Below are 22,015 nucleotides of genomic sequence, written 5' to 3' on the forward strand. Positions count from 1 at the left end.
TACCTAGCCTTGGGCAAACCACTTAACCCAATTGCCTTGGAAAAACCTAATAAATAAATAAATAAACAAACAAAAAAACAAATAAATAAAGTAGAAGACAACACAAAAGGAGGGAAGAACATGGAAGGGGGGGGCCACTGGAGAATAGTTAGCACTGGGGACATCTTGTTTTGTGGATTAGTTGCAAAATGGGTTGATCTGAGAATATAGCCTCTGCCCTCTATAAAGGAAGGCATGGGAGGGGTTTGTTACTCCATGCTCCAATTCTTCAAACAAAGGAGCAGAAGCTGAGGGAGGAGTCAATTAATACTTAGCAGAATGATGGTGAATTTAGAAGTTTAGAAAAACACAACATAAGATGGCAGTGAAACTTGTATGGCATGAAATCAGCCTCTGAGAGAGAACTAAATATGGAGAAACCAACTTACATCTATTTTATCTGGTAAAGGCCAGACATTCTGAGTCAACCTAGAGTTAGTAGAAGCAGTCATGTATGATCATTATGGTTACCATATGAAACCCTACCAAAGTTATTGCTTATCCCAAGTAACTGGCACATCATCATAAATTTTACATTAAAATTGCATTAGTGTCATTTTTATTTGTATTCTATGGTTATTTTTTGTGATTTTTAAAAAAAAATTAATTTTATATTTCCCCCAACCTCACTTTCCTCCCCCATCTCCTACAGAAGACAGTTTGATAGTCTTTACATTGTTTCCATACTGTACATTGATCAAAATTGAATGTATTGAAAGAAAAATCATATCCTTAAGGAAAAATAAAGTATAAGAGATAGAAAAATTATGTAATACACAATATAGATTTTTTTTTAATTGAAGGTAATAGTCTTTGGTCTTTCTTTACACTCTACAATTCTTTCTTTGGATATAGATGGTATTCTCTATCTATGATTAGTTTTATTGGTTTCAGCTCACTTTTTATTAAATATTATGATTAGTTTTTTTAAAATTAATTTATGGAGTTTAGCTGTGATTGGTGGTATAATGTTATATAATTATATATATTATGCATAATGTCATCTGCATCTCACGTCTGTTTGTTAAAGAAATTCTGTTTCATGTGACAAGTTTTAGAGCTGATGGCGAATTGGTATCTGAATCAGAAAGACCTGAGTTTCAAGTCCTACTTCTGACAACTCCTAGTTGTGCAACCTTGAACAAGGCATTTTAACCTTTCGGTACTCTGGGCCACCCTCCAAGACTGTAGAAATTGCAGAACAGGTGTTGTTGGTTGATGGTTTCTTTACTAAGACATTCTCTCTACCTAAGAATTCTTGCATGTAGTCCAAAACTTTCTTGGTTATATAGAAAGAGAAATGAGTTTTATGTCTGAGGACCTGGAATTCATTCTCAGCCCTGCTGTCTACTATTTATGTTATCTTGGATAATTAACTTTGCCTTAGATTTCTTATCTGTTCAATGAGGGTTTGCATTGGATTGTTATCTAAAATCCCTTTATCAGTTTTACTTTTGTGCATAACTCACAATGCCCTTAAAGGATCTAAGCTATCTTTGATAGAAGTCTAGTTAAATTCTTATGTTATCTTTCCATGAAGCTTAATACTTAAGAGCTGCAGGACATTGATGCTTCTTTCATAAATCTCAATCATCTTTCCATTCATACATCAAACAGGGAGCTTTGAACTACAATACTTGAAAAAGATGTTTTACCTAATAAAGTCTTCTTTGCCAGAAAAATTTGAGTTCAATCTGAAATATACCAGCTCTGTGACTGAGGCCAAGTCATTTAGGCCCCCAGTGCTCCCAGGAAACTCTCCAAATCACAAGTCTGGGCATCCCCCCAACCCAAGTATAGTGCTGGGGATTTTTTTTTGTAACAGTTTTCTATACTATGCTCAAGGTTACATAAACAATCAGTAAAATAATATTTATTCCAATCCTACAGTGTTGTGGGCACTATATTAGATGCTGAATACACAAATATAAAAAATGAGATTAACTCTACCTTTCATTAGAGGCAGCTAGGTGACATAATGGGTAAAGTGGTGTGGATGGGAAATCCTATTGAGAAATCATTAGAGTCAGGAAATCCTTAGTTCAAATTTCATCTGAGACATAATAGTTGTGTAACCTAGAGAAAGACACTTAACATCTCTATGACTCAGTTTCCTTATATGTAAAATTGGGATAATAATATATTGTGTCTATCTCCCTGGGTCCTTATGATAATTAAGATAATATGCATAAAGAGCTTATGCAAACCTTGAAGTGATTTATAAATGCCATCTTTTATCATCAATGCTGGTAGAATTTAGGTTTGACTAACTTAGAGAAAAATTAAGCAATTAGTTGTGGTGATTTCTACTTTTCAAATTCTCTTTGAGTACAATAATTAGTACTAGAGTTGCTACCCTTGAATATTTATGATACCCCAGATTGGAGTATAGGCAAAGCAATGGAGTCTTGTCTCAGTTCTGGCAAACATCTTCTGGTCCCCATATTGTCTATGGGTCTAGATTTCCAGAAGCAACTGCCTCTCTCTACTACTAACGGTTCCTAGTCTATTGGGGTTGGGTCTTTGCTGCTGAGGCCTATGCTGGACAGTGTTCCACTCTCACCTGGATATGCCAGACTTTTCCTGCTGACTTAACAAGTTGTCCTTAGCAGTCTCTTAACTGAGAGGACTGGAACCCACTATTACTGCCACTGACCCAGTGTTCCTGGATTACTGGGGTCAGTTCCCTCTAGGACAGACTGGGATGCACTGTGCTCCTCTCTTAACCTGATGCAATAGACTCTTCCTGCTGACTTTCCAAGTTGTTTTAGGCTAGAAAATGTTTCCTTCAATATTTTTGTGGGTTCTGCCACTCTAGAAATTATTTAGTCATTATTTAAAGGTATTTGGAGTAGTTTTGGGGAGACCTTGGTGAATTCCTGCCTTTATTCTGCCATCTTGGCTCGGTCCACTCCCCCTTCTCTCTCTCTCTCTCTCTCTCTCTCTCTCTCTCTCTCTCTCTGTCTCTCTGTCTCTCTCTCTGTCTCTCTCTCTGTCCCTCTCTCCTTTCCTTTTTATTGTAGTGACCAGAGCTTAATAAATGTAAATGATCAAGCTTGCTCTGTTAAAACCATGATTCAAGGGGAACTGACTACTCCCTGATATTTAATAGATGTACCTTATAATTTATATGATGCATAGCTTCAAGGGAAATAGTTTTATTTCCTGATACCAAAAAAAATTGTAAAAAAAAAACTTTACCACAGGCAGACTCAGAAATTTTTTGAAAACAATTACAAAACACTTCTCACACAAATAAAATAAGATTTAAATAACTGGGCAAACATCAATGCATGGATAGGCAGAGCTAATATAATAGAAATGACAATTCTACTTAAATTAAACTACTTATTTAGTGCTCTACCAATCAAAATTCCAAAGAATTACTTTGAGTTAGAAAAATCTCATATGGAGAAATAAAGTCAAGAATTTCTAGGGATTTAAAGAAAAAAATATAAAAGAAGGTGGCTTAGCCATATCAGATCTAAAATTATATTATAAAGCATCAGTACTGGCTAAGAAATAGAGTGATGGACCAGTGGAATAGTCTAGGTGCAACAGGAGAAAACGATTATAGTAATCTGCTATTTGATAAACCCAGAGTCCAGCTTTGGGGATAAAAACTCTCTCTTCCATAAAAATTCTTGGGAAAATTGAAAGTTAGTATGGCAGAAACTTGGATCAGACCAGCACCTCACACCCTATGCCACGATAAGATCAAAATGGATACAGGATTTAGACATAAAAAACAATATTATAAGCAAACTAGGAGATCAAGGAATAGTTTACCTGTAAGATCTGTGGAAAGGGAAGCAGTTTATAACCAAGGAAGAGATGGAGAACATCATTAAAAATAAACTAGATAATTTTGATATTAAATTAAAAGGCTTTTTGGGGTGGCTAGGTGGCACAGTGGATAAAGCACTGGCCCTGGAGTCAGGAGTACCTGGGTTCAAATCCCGTCTCAGACACTTAATAATTACCTAGCTGTGTGGCCTTGGGCAAGCCACTTAACCCCATTTGCCTTGCAAAAGCCTAAAAAAAAAAGGCTTTTTCACAGACAAAACCACTGTGACTAAGATCAAAAGAAATGTAGTAAATTGAAAAACAATTTTTACAACTAGTATTTCTGACAAAGGACTCATTTTTAAAATATATAGAGAATTGAGTCAAATTTTTAAAAAAACAAGCCATTGTCCAATTGACAAATAGTCAAAGGATATGCAAAGGCAAAATTACAGATGAGGAAATCAAAGCGATCCATAGTCATAGAAAAATTGCTCTAAATCACTACTTACTAGAGAAATGCAAATTAAAGCATCTCTGAGGTACCACCTCACACCTCTCAGACTAGTCAATATGACCAGAAAGGACAATGATCAATGTTGGAAGGGATGTGGAAAATCTGGGACACTAATACATTGTTGGTGGAGCTGTGAACTCATCCAACCTTTCTGGAGAGCAATTTGAAATTATGCCCAAAACATCACTTGTACAAAAATATTCCTAGCAGCCCTGCTTGGGGGGCAAAGAATTGAAAATTGAGTGAATGTCCATCAATTGGGGAATAGCTGGACAAATTGTAATATATGTATGTTATGGAACACTATTGTTCTATTAGAAACCAGAAGGGGTGAGAATTCAGGGAAGCCTGGAAGGATTTGCATGAACTAATTCTAAGTGAGATGAGCAGAACCAGAACATTATATACCATAACAGCAACATGGGGTTGATGATCAATCTTAATGGATTTGCTCATTCCATCAGTGAAACAATCAGGCAGAATTTTGGGGTATCTGTGATGGAGAATACCATTTGTATCCAGAGAAAGAATTGTAGAGTTTGAACAAAGGCCAAAGACTATTACCTTTAACATAAAAAAACCCATTGTCTTATTAGATAATTTTTCTATCTCTTATACTTTTTTTTTTCCTTTAAGGATATGATTTCTCTCTCATCACATTTAACTCAGATCAATGTATACCATGGAAACAATGTAAAGACTAACAGACTGCTTTCTGTGGGTGGGGGGGGAAACAAGATTAGGGGAAAAATTGCAAAATTCAAAATAAATAAATAAATAAATAAATGAAATCCCCAAAACCCCCTATTTACTCCACAAATTAAGAAAAGTTACAATACAATTGAACATTCACTGCTTCTTCATTAACTTCACAACACAGATGTAAGAAAAATATCTTTCCTCCAGGCAAAGGATGGTACTGACCAATAAGGTGTGAGCTTGTGGGAGGTAGTAGGGATAGTTTATCTGTGCTGATTTATCTCATGTTTCTCCCCATTCATGACCACTTTATATTTTCAGAATGACAGGTCACCTACAGAAGAGAGAAGCTAATTGGCCTACATGGGGACTTTGCCCTTAGTAGAATAAAAGAGACTATTATTGTAAGGGAAAAGGTATTTTTTTTGTTTTTAAATGGAAAGATTACTTGAATAAGGACAGGAAGTCCATAATAGGCAACTTATTCAGTTTAAACTATAAATTAAATGGCAAAAAGGGCATTGGAGAATCACTTTATAAAGAACTCCAATGAAAGTATTATGTATATGTGTTTGATTTGTTTTAAACAAGATCTATAATGTCATTGGTTTGGAGAAATCCCACTTAAATAATATTCTAGTAATGAAGATTAACAACTCCTTTGCAATTTGTAGTACAGTATAGAGAGTTGCTTGGGAGGGGAGAGGTGGGAGTGAACACTGAGGAGCTCAGTGTCTTATCCAGAGTCACATAGCCAAGGATGTAGCATAGATCAGACTTGAACCCAAGTCTTCCTTTCTCTGAAGTTGGTTCTCAAAAGTTCTTAAATACATGAAAACTAGGAATCTAACTTAAGAATGAGGGGGAATTTTTGATAATAATAGTCCAAAAGGTAGTCAGGAATGAAAAGAGAAAATGCTTCACCTTGACTATTGAAAGGAACAGGAACAAAAGTGGTTGGACAAATAGTTCTAGCAGCTAATACCTACTCCTAGACCCATTTATCCTTTCTTTGGCTAACAAAAAAGAAAAACAAAACCATAATATGTTTTTTTTCCAAGAATTATATGCTATCCTGGGTACCTGAGAAATCCTGAGGAAAAACAAAACAGTGATTGGGGAGTTCCTCCAAAATGAAAATGAAATGACTCCTTTAAAACAACTTCATGCACTTCTTTATGAAGACAGACTTAAATAATTGGACTGTTGGAAGCTGTATGGCATTTTAGAAAAAAACTCATCTCGAGTAAGAAGACTCAGATTGTGAGCTCACCTTTAATATATATTCTCTGTTTAAATGGGTCTTGATAATTTATTGCCCTCCCAAAACCTAAATTTCCTCACATATAAAATAAAGGTTTATTTTAAATGACTTGTGAGTGTCCTTTTCAATTCTAGGTCAATGCTGTAGGGATGTTTATTTCTTCCATTTGTTTTCCATCTAGTCCAATCAAACAGTGTTTTAATCTTTTGATCTAAGGCAATAAATCAGCTATTTTTGGCAATATACTTGCATTTTTTTCCATCAAATGAAAAATATCAGAAGGCTTGATTGAATGCATTGAAGAGTTAGTCTTCATCAGAAATTTGTGGAGGAAGGTGGGAGCTGCTTTGCCATATGACAAACCTTCTTAAGAACCCACCCTAGCACTGGCCCTACCTTCAACCAGACAAGGTATTACCATCACTATTACCATGAGGCACAAGACCTAGAATTCATAATCTCCATCCCGGGCCTCTTTGGAGTCAGGAGAGACTTTGGTCTAAATTAGAATCCTATAGTAGATATGTGACCATAGGCAAATTAATTAGGCTTTGGTAAGCCTCAGTTTCTTAATCTGTATTGCCTACTTTCTAGGTTTAACGCAAAAGTAAAGTGATATAATATAAATAACGTGCTTTTTAACAGTCATAATGCTATACAAATACTAGTTATTATCATGCTCACCAGGGAGCATAGGTGTAACTCACAGGGGGTGCATGCATGGATATTTCTAGAATCTTCTCTGCCAATTCTTCTCTAAGGGAGACTTTGTACTATTAGGAATGGAATAGGAGATTAAGTTCATGAGACCTGCCATTCTGCTATTCTGAGAGAGGGGATATTGGGCTAGAATGACAAATGTTTGTCTCTCTCCAGTTATTGCCAGTCTGGCTGTAGATACTTGAAACTTATTAGCTGTATGACCTTGGGCAAGTTGCTTAATGTAGGACCATATCCAGTCTTCCTGATTCATATTTGGTCACCGGACTCAGATGACTCTGGAGGATAAAGTGAGGCTGATGACTTAGTACACACAGCCTCACTCAAATTCAATTCACATACATGTCATGGCATCATCTTCCTGATGAAATGATCTTTTTTGAGAATGAAGGACAGACATTATCATCCTTGGGCTAGAATGATATCTATCTGTCTTTCCAGATATTGCCATTCTAGGAGACATAATTTTTTTTAAGCTCAAGTCAAGGCAATCATCTGATTAAAGAATGGAGGTGTGACTTAAGCCATATAGCTAAAAGCTTGAATCCCTTACCACAAAATACTGCTTATACAAAGACTCATAATAAATAACCAATGAACCTATTTATTCAAGCTGGGAATAAACAGAAATCAGAGAAGTTATACAGGTGAGAATGTACTAAACTATATGCAGAGTGAATGAGCTATCCCACTGAGAGGAGATAATACAATTAAGAAAGAAAGAGGGGGAAGTTAGGTGGCACAGTGGGTAGAGCACTGACCCTGGAGTCAGGAGTATCTGAGTTCAAATCTGGCCTCAGACACTTAATAATTAACTAGCTGTGTGGCCTTGGGCAAGTCACCTAACCCCATTGCCTTGTAAAAACCGAGAGAGAGAGAGAGAGAGAGAGAGAGAGAGAGAGAGAGAGATTCTAAGCTTCCAAAAGGGGAAATTTCCTGAAGTCTTTCTGAAGTATGGTAACCTAGGGATGAAGACATGTTAACTTCTTTCTAGAGTCTCATTTTCTCTATAAACCTCTCCTTGAAGAGGACCTAGAACCTTGTGTTCCTCTCTTTAAGGTGGAAATCCACAAAGACTTGGATCTCTTCTTTAGAGGTAGCCAGTGGGAGAATAGATAGATGACTGGTCAGGAAGATCTGAGTTCAAACCAGCCTCAGACACTTACTGTGTGACTTTGAGCAAGTCACTTGACTTCTGTCTTAGTTTATTCAACTGTAAAATGAGGATAATAAAGAGCTAACAAAGCTGCCACAAAGTGTTATGTGATATAATGCATATTCCCCTCTCTTCCCCCTTACCCAGCTCCAACACTCATGTAATAAGTATTGACTATTTATGCTCCACCAATGAGGAGTCTTATGCAAATTGACTTGAGACCTGAGTTAGTCAATTAATTGAATTTTTATTTGAATTTTTTACTTTTTTCTCTTTATAAAAATAGAACTCATTAAAATAACAAGACATTGTGAAGTTTATGAGGATACCTAGTTGTACTTTAGAATGTATATTTCTTTAAATCTTGCTCTAAATATATATATAATATATATATATATTAAAACTATGCTATTTTAAACTTAATTTCACCCCCCCCCACACAAACACCTTTAAAGGGAGTAGTATTAATTTTCTCTTTACTTATGGTATATAAAGCCCATTGACTTAAAAAGAGTTCTTGACTTAATGGTTTTCTTTCTCGGCTCATCTTAAATTACTTTCTCAGTTCTTTCTAAGCTACTGAATCAATTCTTTAGAGCCTTAATTCCCAGAGTGATACAGTCCCAGCGATACAGGGACTCTTTCAAAGGGTGTACAAGGTCAAAACTATTTTCCTAGTATTACTGATGTTTTCATGTCTAATATATTAAATGTCAATACACAGAAGCTCTTTGGAGAGTCTACCATAATTTGTAAGTATGTAAAGGGATCCCAAGACCAAAAAATTTGAGAATCATTGAGTTAGCTAAAATATACTAGAAGGGCATTTAATACCTTTCTCTTCAGAACTCAGTCTTTCTCTTCAAAGGGCATGGAAAAAGGAATTAGGGTCATTTTGAGTCAGAAAGAAAAAGATTTTTTTTCAGGTTTTTTGTAAGGTAAATAGGGTTAAGTGACTTGCCCAAGGCCACACAGCTAGGTAGTTATTAAGTATTTGAGACCAGGTTTGAACCCATGTACTCCTGACTCCAGGGCCAGTGCTTTATCCACTGTGCCACTTAGTCACCCAGAAAGAAAAAGATTGATTGACTTTAATGGGCCTCTTCACTGATGTCTCTAAGAGTTCCATGTGAAGGAGTGGAAGGATGAAAGGGAAACAGCTTTGGATTGGAATCAGAGGACCTGGGTTTGAAAATAAGTTTTGTAATTCCCTACCTCTCACAAGTAACTTCTCTGGACTTCAGTTTTCTTATTTGTAAAATGAGGGGTTTGTACTTGATGTCCTCTAAGATGTCTTCCTGTTCGAAATCCATGAGTTACTCTTGTCCTAGTTCTCCTGGTGTTTCTTTTCTCATGTCCCCTTCTACTTTCTGATAAATTAAAAAAAATTAGCTATGACTTTATTAGTGGCATACTACTTCTTGATGGTACCCTGAAAATCATATCATAATCAATTTTCCCAAAGGACCTATAGAAAATCTCTCTCTCTCTCTCTCTCTCTCTCTCTCTCTCTCTCTCTCTTTGTATATGTATATGTATATGTATATATATATATATATATATATATATATATATATATATATTCCCCTGCATTATCTTTTTTTTTTAAGTTTTTTTTTTTGCAAGGCAAATGGGGTTAAGTGGCTTGCCCAAGGCCATACAGCTAGGTCATTATTAAGTGTCTGAGACTGGATTTGAACCCAGGTACTCCTGACTCCAAGGCCAGTGCTTTATCCACTACGCCACCTAGCCGCCCCACCCTGCATCATCTTTCAGTTCCCCAAACAATGTTTAAACTTTCCTTCCATAACCTTAGAGGAATATTCCCATGTCATGACATAATATCTATTGCACCTCTTGTTAGAAGAGTATATTGAATTTCCCTGAAATATTCTAAATACCACCAACTTTCCCAAATGACTTATACATAGTTAATGGTAAAGAATTAGGTTTTAATAATGAAGGCTTACCCAATAAAACTTGTAAATTTATGTAACAAGTATAGGTGTAGAACAGATAAAAAAAAGTCAAAGACTAACTTTCCTGAAACATGATTTCAATTCTGTATCATTTAAATGTGTATATTATAGTATAGACTTGTTCTGATATGAGGATGTCAGTCTGATCTCCTAGAAACAGTTCTCAAGACTAAACAAGTCGTTTTGGTGACTCATGCAGTTGCCGAGAAGAAAAGTACAAATGTTCTCTCTAACCTGCATTTCTGAAGCATTTGTTGGGTGGAGCCCTTATATGACCCAAATGAATTCTTTTTGCAAAATACATAACAAGGAATTCACAGTAACAAAGTTAACCATAATGTTTCAGATAGATTTCCTAGTCAATGTATAGAATATGCAAAATATAACCAATCTTCTCAAATGTTTATGTGTACAAACAAGGTTATTTGATGATGAGACCAAACCAAAATTAAGTAGAATCCTGGCAAACTGAAACTAAATTGAGTTTACTGTGGTTATGTCAAGAACTTCTAGGATAAAATCAAAGCAAAACTAATGTTTAAACTATGATTAATTAAATGTGATTATCTCATGAAGAAATCTGTCTAATTACATTTTAAATAACAATAAATATGTTGGGGGGAAAAACCCCAATCTGTGGTCCTCCATGCTGGTGAAAGCACACAAGGCATTTTTTATAAAGTGTCAGCCTGAGAGTTTCATGAGTTTACTGCAATGAAATAAATGGATGGATGACTTGTGTCCTCCAAAGGTAATGCAATGTCAAGAAATTGTATATTTAAAATATGATATAGGAGCTTATCACACATTATAGTCTTTTCAGGAGGTGATTCTTAAAATATCAAAACATGAAATACTTTGGGGGACAGCTGAATAGGTATTTTTTTCCTTGGGTCTGTACTGCCCAAGCAAATCACTCAAGGTTCAAATCTTTTGGATGGTATGACTTCTTCCCTTGGTGGTGGTTATCTCTTCTAGTAGTCTGTAGCTGGTAAAAGTACCTATACTATTATTCAATGTGCAGAAAATTTATATTTCTCAAATTCATGAGGGAGGGAACTGGGAATATTTATCTTGGGATTGCTTTTAGACACCTGTACATAGGGAAAGAAACACAAAGCAGAAGGAGTATCTATGGACTTGAGATTATTTATATAGAAAATTCTTCATGTATATTATATTATGTAACAAGTATAGGTGTAGAACAGATTAACAAAAAAGTCAGATTAACTTTCCTGAAACATGAATTCAATTCTGTATCATTTAAATGTGTATATTATAGTATAGACTTGTTCTGATATGGGGATGTCAAATTAAGTCACCTGTGCAAGTATATAAGCTTGTTGCTATATTTGAGGAGCCATAATTTCTGCGAGAGTAGAAGGAAATTCCCTTTTTTTTGTTAGAAGACTGAGAGAATGCTTGAAGAATTCATATATGTTCAACATATGGGAAGAGACAGAGTATAAGAAGACAGGTCACTTTTTTTTTTTTAGGTTTTTGCAAGGTGATGGAGTTAAGTGGTTTGCCCAAGGCCACACAGCTAGGTAATTATTAAGTATCTGAGGCTGGATTTGAACTCAGGTACTCCTGACTCCAGGGCTGGTTCTCTATCCACTGTGCCACCTAGCCACCTCCAGGTCCCTTCTTTTAAATATTTTTGATTAGATGTGTTTTTTCCTTAATAACCAATCTTATCACAGCTTTCTTCCTCTAGCTTCATCATAGATGTTCTTCCTGAATTCAAATCTGATTTCAGATACTTACTATGAGACACTGGGCAAGTTACTTTATCCTATTTGTCTCAGTTTCTCATCTTTAAAAATGAGCTGGAGAAGTAAATGGCAGATCACTTCAGTATCTTTGCTAAGAAAACCCCAGATGGAGTCACAAAAAGTTTGACATGACTAAAGGGAATGAACAATAACATTGGTCTTAATCTATGACTATGTTCCTAAAACAATTACCTTGCAGACCTATCAATGAATTATCTATGATCCCAAGGAGCTTGGAAGAGATAATATGAACTCATTTAGCTCAAACTAATACTTACAAGATGATCTGGGGAAAATGATACTAGAAGCTAGTGATATAAGGAATTACCTTTTCCAGAAGGTATAGTTTGACCTGAATCTTGAAGGTCACTACAGATTCTAAGAGAAAGAAGTGAGAAGAGAGTGCATCCTAATGGTAGAGGACATTGGGTAAAAAGTCACATATGGTAAAGTAAAGCTAGTACTATAGAGCAGTACCATAGAGTAAGGGAGATACATGTTCACACTTGTACTTTAGGAAAATTACTTGGGCAGCTCGGGAAGATGAGTTGAGTAAGGAAAAATTTAAGACTGGGAGGCCAGTTAGGAAAATATATACAAAATAGATATGAGTTGGTTAGAAGGGGAAGAAGATATACTAGTGGCTGATAGGATTAAAAAAGGCTTCATGTAGGTGACAGTTGAGCCAAGTTCTAAGAATAAATAGCAAAGTTTTAAAATATATTTTTAAATATGAATTTATATATATTATAATATGAATTTAGATGTCCATAATTAATTTTTCATAATTTAAGTGTCTGGTTGAAAGAAATTGAATCTGGGGAGAAGAGTATCTAGACAATATAGGGAAATAATGTCCAAGAAAGGAAAATATCTACTGATGCTGCTGATGCTGCTCTGCCACCTATTGCCTGTGACAGTTGACCTCTCTGGACCTCAGTTTCATCATCTTATTTCATAGAATTGTATTTCCATAATATTCACTAGTTCCTTCTGCTTGCAAGTTTTGCCATAATTTTTTAAAAGGGCCTGGTTTCAAATGCAGTCTCTCCCACTTGCTATTTGTGTACATCTTCATCTCTCTCTCTCTCTCTCTCTCTTTCTTTTTTTTTTTTAAGGTTTTTGCAAGGCAAATGGGGTTAAGTGGCTTGCCCAAGGCCACACAACTAGGTAATTATTAAGTGTCTGAGACCGGATTTGAACCCAGGTACTCCTGACTCCAGGGCCGGTGCTTTATCCACTATGCCACCTAGCCACCCCACATCTCCATCTCTCTTAACCTCAGTTTCCTCATCTGTAAAATGATAGAGTTGAATGGACCAGATATCCTCTAATCCTCTAAATCTTCTAATATATGATATAAAGCTAAACAGTTAGTTTCAAGAAATTGGCTTTTCAAATACGCTAGTGTGCAGAAAAGTTAGTCTTTCTCTTAAAAAATAAATAACCCTCCAAAAAACAAACATACAGTTTTATGCATAGGCAGCTTGGTTAAATTCACTGAAACCCTTATTTGTGTGTTTTGGGGTTGTTGCCCCAGAGTGAAACTATAAACCCTCTCAAGGGCAGGAACCTTACTTAGCTTTTAATTCTTAGAATTCCTTCATAGTACAAAGAGTTTCTTGACATAATAGACTCTACTTTGAGGTGAAGTCTACAGAGGTTGAGGTCACTTTATACTTTAAGAGTGAAGGAAAGGAGTGGATTTTGTAAAAAAGTAATACCCCAGATGAGAACATTGAGATGATAGGGCTTGCCTGTTCACAACATTACATACTTACACAAACTTTATAGGAGATATTCTTATGGCTTTGAAGTATGCTCAAAGAGTATATTTTCTTGTACTTAGACATGTGAAGGAAGATTGACCCATGGGAGGACAAAATGATCTGACTCCATTTGCTCAGATGAACCAAGCCAGAACCTGAGAGAAACAATGCTGTAGTAATTATGTATTGGACTGAGAACCAGGAGAGTTATTCATTTGCAACAAGTAGCTAATGTTTATGAAATTATTACCTGGTGAACAGTACTTTTCACTGCTTTTACATCCATTCATGAGTGTACATACACATATATATGCATATGTGAATTATACATGTATGTAAGTATGCTCATGTTTTTCAAAATGACCCTCTGGTCGTAGTCTGGCTTCTGATAGCATCATCCAACTAAAATTGTTTTCTTTAAAGTTAATAGTTAATTCTCAGTCTTTATTCTCTTATCTAGACTACAACCTTTGATACTATCATTCATACTTGTCTCATAGATTCACTTTTATCTCTCTAGGTTTTTGTCACACTGGTTCTGTCCTACTTTCCCCAATCACTCTTGGATCTCTTTTGCAGGACCTTCCCCCAAATTAAGCCTCTTGGATATGTTCCCAAAGGCCCTCTTTTGTCTTCTGTTCAAAAAGTTCTTAATCCAAACTTTGTGAATTTGATTTTTTTAAAAAAAATCTATTCTTGGTAACTGTTTCAAATATAATATATTTCCTTTGTCATTCTACATATTTAATGCATTTAAAAACATGATGAAGATTTATAGGTTTCACCAGATTGCCAAAGGATCTCTGACTTAATAAAAGGTTAGAGACCCTGGTTCTATATTGTTTCACTTGATCTTAAAACCTCCTGGGAACTCAGGAGTCTGGCACAGCTGAATAACAACAACAAATCTATCTTCTATCTATCTGAAATTATTGCAAGTTATTGCATAACTTGCTATATGCAATATTATCTCTATACAGATGTTTTTCAGACTTTTACAGTCCCAAATACTTTCTTGACCTTCATCACCAATTGCTAAATAGATATCTTATTAGACAAAATCAGTATGCTCAAAGCAGAACTCATTACTTTCCCTCACAATCCAAACCCTCTCTCCAACTTTCCTATTACTGCCAAGGGTATCTCTTTTCTCCCAAGTCCCCGAAGCCTATAAACTAAGGATCAGTAATATTTTGTAAAGATTTTGTAAAGATTTCATTATTGCTATAGTCTAGAAGATTTACAAACACAAAAGGGAAACAGCTCCTGCCCTCAAATAGCTTACAAGTAGGTTCTTATTTAAAAAAATGTTTATTTTTATTATATTATTATTATATTATATTATTATTAAAGTATTAGGCTTGAAAATTTTTGTATATGGTCCTATTCACCTTAATTAGAGCAAATTTCTTCCCTTCCTACTGTTCATCATATTAACAAGGTCAAAGAATGTAAGACATGTCCCTCAGAAAAAAACAGATTTCCTTATTATAAGATCCTATTTTCTCTATTAGAGAAATCATGGAAAGACAGTGACATTAATGTATTATTGAAATAGGAGTCAATTGGTATGTTCTGAAAAGCAACTCAATTGATGAAAAATGTCCCTATAATTTGACCCTGAAATTGCACTTGCTAGGCCTCAAGAGGCCACTGATAAAAAGAAAAAAGTCTCCATCTATTCCAAAATATTATAGTAGCACTTTCTATGGGAACAAAGTAGGAATCCATAAAGGAAATGGTTAAACAAATTGTGGAAGATGAATATAATGGCATAATGAAAATAAAACTATGCTGTAGGAAGTGCTGAATATAATGCATATAAACAACTTGGAAAGAGTATAAACTGATGTAAAGTTAAGTTAGCAGAGCCAGGAAAACAATATAAACAATCCCCACAACAATGAAAATGGAAAGAAAACAATCCCAAAACAATTGCAACTGAATTTTGTGAAATCAGAGGAACCAAACTTGGCCCCATCCAGGAAATATGAAAAGAGACCTTCCTTCCTTTGCTTTGCAGATGTGTGAAACACTACATCCAAAATCATATTGGTTTTTTTCTTTGATGTATTGATTGCTTTTTTGCCAAATGTTTTTATCTTCATCTTTTAAAAATATTTTGTAATAAAATTTGGCTCTCCAAAAAAGGGAAGATCAGCCATTCAGGGAAAAATGGAGAAATATAAAAATCAACAAGTCATTCATCAGCAAGTATTTAATAAAGTAATATGTGAGGAATTTATATGAGAATACAAGTACAAACTATGACTCAATACCTTTCATATTCTAATGGGGAAGGCATTGAGTTCAGATAGACAGAAGATAGATTTGTTGTTATTCAGTTGTTCCAGACTCTTTGTGTCCCCATTTGGGGTTTACTTATCAAAGATACTGGAGTGATTTGCCCTTTCATTCTCCAGCTCATTTGACAGATGAGGAAACTAAGGCAAATAGGGTTAAGTGACTTGTCTAGGTCACATAGCTACTAAGTGTCTGAGCCTAGATTTGAACTCATGAAGATGAGTCTTCCTGACTCCAAGTTTGGCATTCTATCTCCTGTGCCCCCTAGCTGCTCAGTGTAGGACACAGTGTTCTTTTAGGAGTTTCAGAAAAAGTTACTTTCTTTGGGCTTTCTGGGGTGGGGTGGGGGGAGTACCAGTTCTTACCCAATTTAGGTCCTACTCATCAAATTCTAGTAATTTATTAATTCAAATGATAAAATATAAATAGGTGAAGTTATATAATTTAGAGTAAAATAAATGAGTTTCAATTGAAGATAAAGATGAAATCTCAGCTCAATTAGGAGAAAAACAGTCTCATCATAGAAGTCTGCTCTTAGCAGTGTATGTTACAAGAGCTTGGAATCAAGGGACATATTGGGGGACTAGCTTCTGTAACATGGATATAACTCCATGCAAGTCTCCCTAAACTTCACTTTTCACTCTTTTTTTTTTGGAAGACTGTCATACCTTTGCAACACAATAGACTTGAGGGTCTTTTAGTCAAAGAAAAGTCTATGTCTCTCTCAAGATAAGTACAAAACAAATAGTGAGTGTTGCAGGACTGTCATCTAGGGAACCACCCTAACAGTCTGCAAGTGGTGAGTGATACATATAAAGATAAAGATGAATAAACATAAAAATATACAACTTATAATGTACTTTGGTAGGTTGGGCACTAGCCATGGGAGATTGGGAGAAGCTTCATTGAGAAGATAGTTCCTGTGCTTGATCTTAAATGAAGAAAAGATCTTAGGTGGAGATGATATGTGTCAGGAATTTATATAAGAGAAGGAGAGGAGGAAATATGAGAGGAGGAAATACATTCCAGCCATGAAGGATGGTTAGTCCAAAGGCATGAAGAAGGCAAATATCAATAGAAATCTATTTTTTATCCTATTTTTACTCAAAATCCTATTTTTACTCAGAGAGGCTCTATGGGTTGGAGTAATGGTGCCACATATGACAAAATCACTGCTAAGGAATACAATAGTCTTTTTTGGGGGTAGGGGTTTGCAAGGTGAATGGGGTTAAGTGGCTTGCCCAAGGCCACACAGTTAGGTAATTATTAAGTGTCTGAGGCTGGATTTGAACTCAGGTACTCCTGACTCCTGTGCTCTATCCATTGCACCACCTAGCTGCCCCTAGTACAATAGTCTTTTAAAACTCACATGGAGGAAAATTCTAGTTTTTGGATTAAATATTAATTCTAACAAATATGCAAAGTAACAATGTAAAGTATTCAGGGTTATTTTTTACTTATGCTTCAAATGAACTATGATCCCTTTAATGAGCTAGAATCCCATGTATTTCCTTCCCCCCCCCCCCCCCCCCCCCCCCCCTTGTGCAGATCACAGTCCTCATCTCCTGGCTATCTTGTTCATGTCCTACTACATCTATTCAGAGCAGATCCACTCAATGGGTTAACATCTCACAGACATTAATGAAGTTTTAGGTTTGCCTATCTTCTGTAACTCATTTGTGCTACCTGACTGGCCCAAATCCTTTTCCAATATCAAAGATTCCCTTAATGATGTTTTTGCCCTACTTTTTGCACTCAAAATCATTGTGGGTTAAATGTGGAAGACAAATGAAGTCCACTGAATCTCTCCATTCTCTATTGTGTTACCTAATATTTTCATTCTCCAGAGATTATGATGTGTCATAAATCCTAGTCATGTACCAGCACCAGGAGAAAATTAGCATTTTATTAGAAAACTTAATTAGAAAAATTGGAACTCTTGACTTCAATATGCTAACTTTTATCTCAATAAAGCTTCTCTGAGAAATTACATAGTGTTTTTTCCTTTATCCATTTCTCATTTTTTCAGTTTATTTAAATAGATTGGATTAGAGCTATTGTAAGTTACAGTACTTTTAATTTTTTTATTTTTCTAAACATTCATTTTGATCTAAATTAATCTATTCACCTAAACTATTCCCACCTTAGTTACTAATCATTTCCTGAAAAATTGAAGCCTGTTTCAGAATAAGACTTTTGAGAAGTCTACAATTCTGAGTTCTTAATCTGTTTTCCAGCATTTTCCCGTTCTCTTCCCATTAAAGTCACTGAAAAAAAGAGGTGAACTTGATTTAATTACATACTTTGTAAAATTTATTTTTTTCACTCTCTATAACAATTCATTTATGGCACAAGCTACAGCTACAGTCATGTTGATTTTTTGTTTTTGCTTGGTCTGCAATATAATCAAGTTTACCTTGAAATGATGTTTTCTTGCTGCTGTTGGTTTTCTGAAGGTGAAACTAATTCTACCATTTCCTTTATTCACTATTAAGAAGCATCTGTGAATGCTTCTTCCTCTTAGTTTCAACAAACTTCTTTTTGTCTATCAACTTTATTTTTAGTGAGGATTTCAATATTAATTAGTTTCATTTTCTCTAATAGGTATCATCATTGGTTGTTTGACCATATTTTCATATTTTATAGTAGAAATACTCAAATAAATGCTGATTGGTAGCTTATGTAAGAATTAGTTACACATTATTAAAATATTCTTAAGAGTACACATAATACCCCCACCCCCACAAAAATATAAAGCCTCATGAGAAATAAAGTAAAAGAAAGAGAAAAAAATGTGTTTCAGTCTGTGTTCCAATACCATCAGTTCTGTCTCAGGTGGATCACATTCTTTATCATAAGTCCATCATAGAAGTTACTTCCATATTTTTCCATAGTTGCTTTTGCTAATTGTAATTCCCTCCATCCATTCCTCCCCACTACCATCTATTATATTTTCTCTCTCCTTTCACTCTGTCCCTCTTAAAAATGTGCTGTGGGACAGCTGAGTGGGACAGGGGACAGAGCACCAACCTTGGGGCCGAGAGGCCTCAAGCCTATATCCCATCACAGAGACCCAGCAAACACCCGGCCCTGTGGTCCTGGACAGATCAACCAATCCCACCACCTTATAAAAAATATATCTTCTCCTATGATCTACCCTCTCCCCTATCATCCACATCTCCCCTCCCCTCCCCTTGTCCCCCTTCTCTCCTTTTTCTTTTAGTTGTCTATACCTTATTTAGTGTGTATACTATTTTCTCTCTGAGTCATTTCCAATGAGAATGAAGACTTTCTCATTCCCCCTCACCTCCCCCTTCCATACCATTGCAAAAACTACATGAAATATCTTTATATAAAATATCTTAGCCTATTCTACCTCTTCTTTCTCTTACTCCCAGTACGTTTCCCTTTCACCCATTGACTCCATTTTTACCATGTATTATATCATCAAATTCAGCTTTCTCCTGTGCTTCATCTATAAAAAGCTCCTTCTACGTGCTCTATTAAATGAGAAGGTTCATATGAGTATTAACAGGATCATCTTCCATGCAGGAATACATGCAGTTCATCATCATTAAGTCCCTCATAATTTATCCTTTTCCTCCACCCTCTCTATGCTTCACTTGAGTCCTGTACTTGAAGATCAAACTTTCTGTTCAGCTCTGGTTGTTCCACAGGAACATTTGAAATTCCCCTGCTTCACTGAAAGTCCATGTTTTCCCCTGGAAGAGGCTGTTCAGTTTAGCTGAGTAGTTGATTCTCAGTTGCATTCCAAGCTCTTTTGCCTTCTGGAATACCATATTCAAAGCTCTACGAGCCTTTAATGTAGATGCTGCTAAGTCCTAGGTAATCCTGACTGTGGCTCTATGATATCTGAATTGTGCCTTCTGGCTGCTTGTAATATTTTCTCTTTGACTTGGGAGTTCTGGAACTTGGCTATAATACTCTTGGGGGTTGTTTTTTTTTAATCTCTTTCTGGGGGAGATCGGTGGATTCTCTCATTTTCTATTTTACCCTCTGTTTCTAAGATATCAGGGCAATTTTCCTGTAGAAATTCTTTAAGAATGAGGTCAAGATTATTTTCCTGATCATGACTTTCAATTAGCCCAATAATTTTAAAATTATCTTTTCTAGATCTGTTTTCCAGATCAGTTGTTTTTTTCAAAGAGATATTTCACATTTTCTTCTAATTTTTCATTCTTTTGGTGTTGAATTATTGTGTCTTGAATTCTTGCAAAGTCAGCTTCTTTAGCTCCATTTTACATTTAAAGGACTTTTTTCCCTCAGAGAGCTTTCTTATCTCCTTTTCCCTTTGTCCAATTCTGCTTTTTAAAGCAATCTTCTCTTCAATAACTTTTTGAATTGTTTTATCCATTTGACCTAAGCTGGTTTTTATCATGCAATTTTCTTCAGCATTTTTTTGGGGGGGATCCCCTTGACTAAGCTGCTGACTTCATTTTCATGTTTTTCCTGCATCTCTCTCATTTCTTTTCCCAATTTTTCTTCTATCTCCCTTATTTGATTTTCAAAATAATTTTTGAGCTTTATCATAGCCTGAGCCCAACTTCTATATTTCTTGGAGTCTTTAGCTGCAGATTGAGTATTTTGATCCTCCATGGGACCAGAGTAATTGTCTATGGTCAGGTTCCTTTTTTTTTATCCTGTTTACTCATTTCCCCAGCCTATGCCTGGTTTGGAGGTACTTCCCGAGTATTATTGGAACACTCCCACAAGGACCTCAGTATGTGAGACTCTGACTGCTCTCCTGGTCTGTTGAATGACCACTGGCTCACCCCTCTGCCCCAGGGTTGTGAGGGGGGGGGGTCCCTGCTCTATGGGAGGCCCAGACTGCTACCAGGGTCTGAATATGGTTAAATCTCGAGTCCTGTTCCAAGGACTGAGGACAGACTTTGGCAGTGTCCCTCTACTTCCTTACCTTCCATGAGCTGAGCACTCAGGCAGCTCCTGCTGGGCAGCTCCCAACCTATCGCTCTTAAAGCAAAAATGGGTCCTAACCCTTTCACTAAGGTTATTTTATTTAAATCTTTTTCTTGTATTTTGAACTATTCCTATGAATATCACAGGAAAAGACAACTTTTAGTGAAGAAACTCTCTACCAGTGTGGATGGACCCTTACTTTTTCATTTATAGTTTCAAAGACCATTGAGAAACTCCCAGAGTCACACTGCCCAAATGGAACACTGTGGTTTGAATCCAATGGGGTTTGAATTCAGGTTTTCCTGTCCTAAGGACTAGACCCATATCTACTATACCATGTTACCTTTCTTTAATTAAAGATTATTAAGTGGCTTTCATAAGGACACACTAGGTAATTAAGCCTAGTTAGAGGTAGGACTCTCCTTGTCTCTCTAGCAGTCTCCACTACAACATGGCCATCATTTTAAAGTCCTGAAAATTAATTTTCATCCATAAATATCTATTATACACTCACTTTGGTGCATAATACTATAAAAATGATTCATCTGATACCATGTACTTAATTAGCTTCATTTTTCATAAATTATTTAATTCTAAACTTCAGTGTCTAGACTTTTTATAAGTAGAGAAAGCAATGATTTCCTTGTATTAGGTATGCCTGATTCTCTTAGAACCATTCGTTTTACTATAATGGCTATACCATTCCTGTTATTCTTTTCCTAAATGGAATTTGCTTTTAAGAAAAAAAAATCCTTCAAATTAAAGCTCTGCTGTTCTGATATGTTGGTCATTTTGGGTAACCTTGTCTCTTTCTCAATTGTATTTGCCCTTTGTCAGTTATTCTCTATCATAGATCACAGAACTGTGGAAGTTGGAAAGGATGTTAGAGATCATAGATCTCGGGCTGAGAGGCCCTTTGAAGGTCACTTAGCATCATATTGTCTTGTTTAACAAATGAGACACTGAGGTTCAGAGATGTGAAGTCAGTCCCTGAGGTCACTTATGTCCTCCATTTCTCTCTTTGTCTCTGTTCTCCCCATCAATAACATTCCAGCACTTGGACCTCACT

At 35.8% G+C, this 22,015-nt stretch overlaps 1 long non-coding RNA gene across 3 annotated transcripts in view; it reads left to right on the forward strand.

Moving 5' to 3' along the window:
- Positions 1–22,015, forward strand: part of LOC141492581 (uncharacterized) — a 115,624-nt gene that overhangs the window by 36,534 nt on the left and 57,075 nt on the right. The gene's annotated exons all lie outside the window — the stretch shown is intronic.

Source organism: Macrotis lagotis, chromosome 7 (genome assembly GCF_037893015.1).
Source record: "Macrotis lagotis isolate mMagLag1 chromosome 7, bilby.v1.9.chrom.fasta, whole genome shotgun sequence".
Taxonomy (NCBI): Eukaryota; Metazoa; Chordata; class Mammalia; order Peramelemorphia; family Peramelidae; genus Macrotis; species Macrotis lagotis.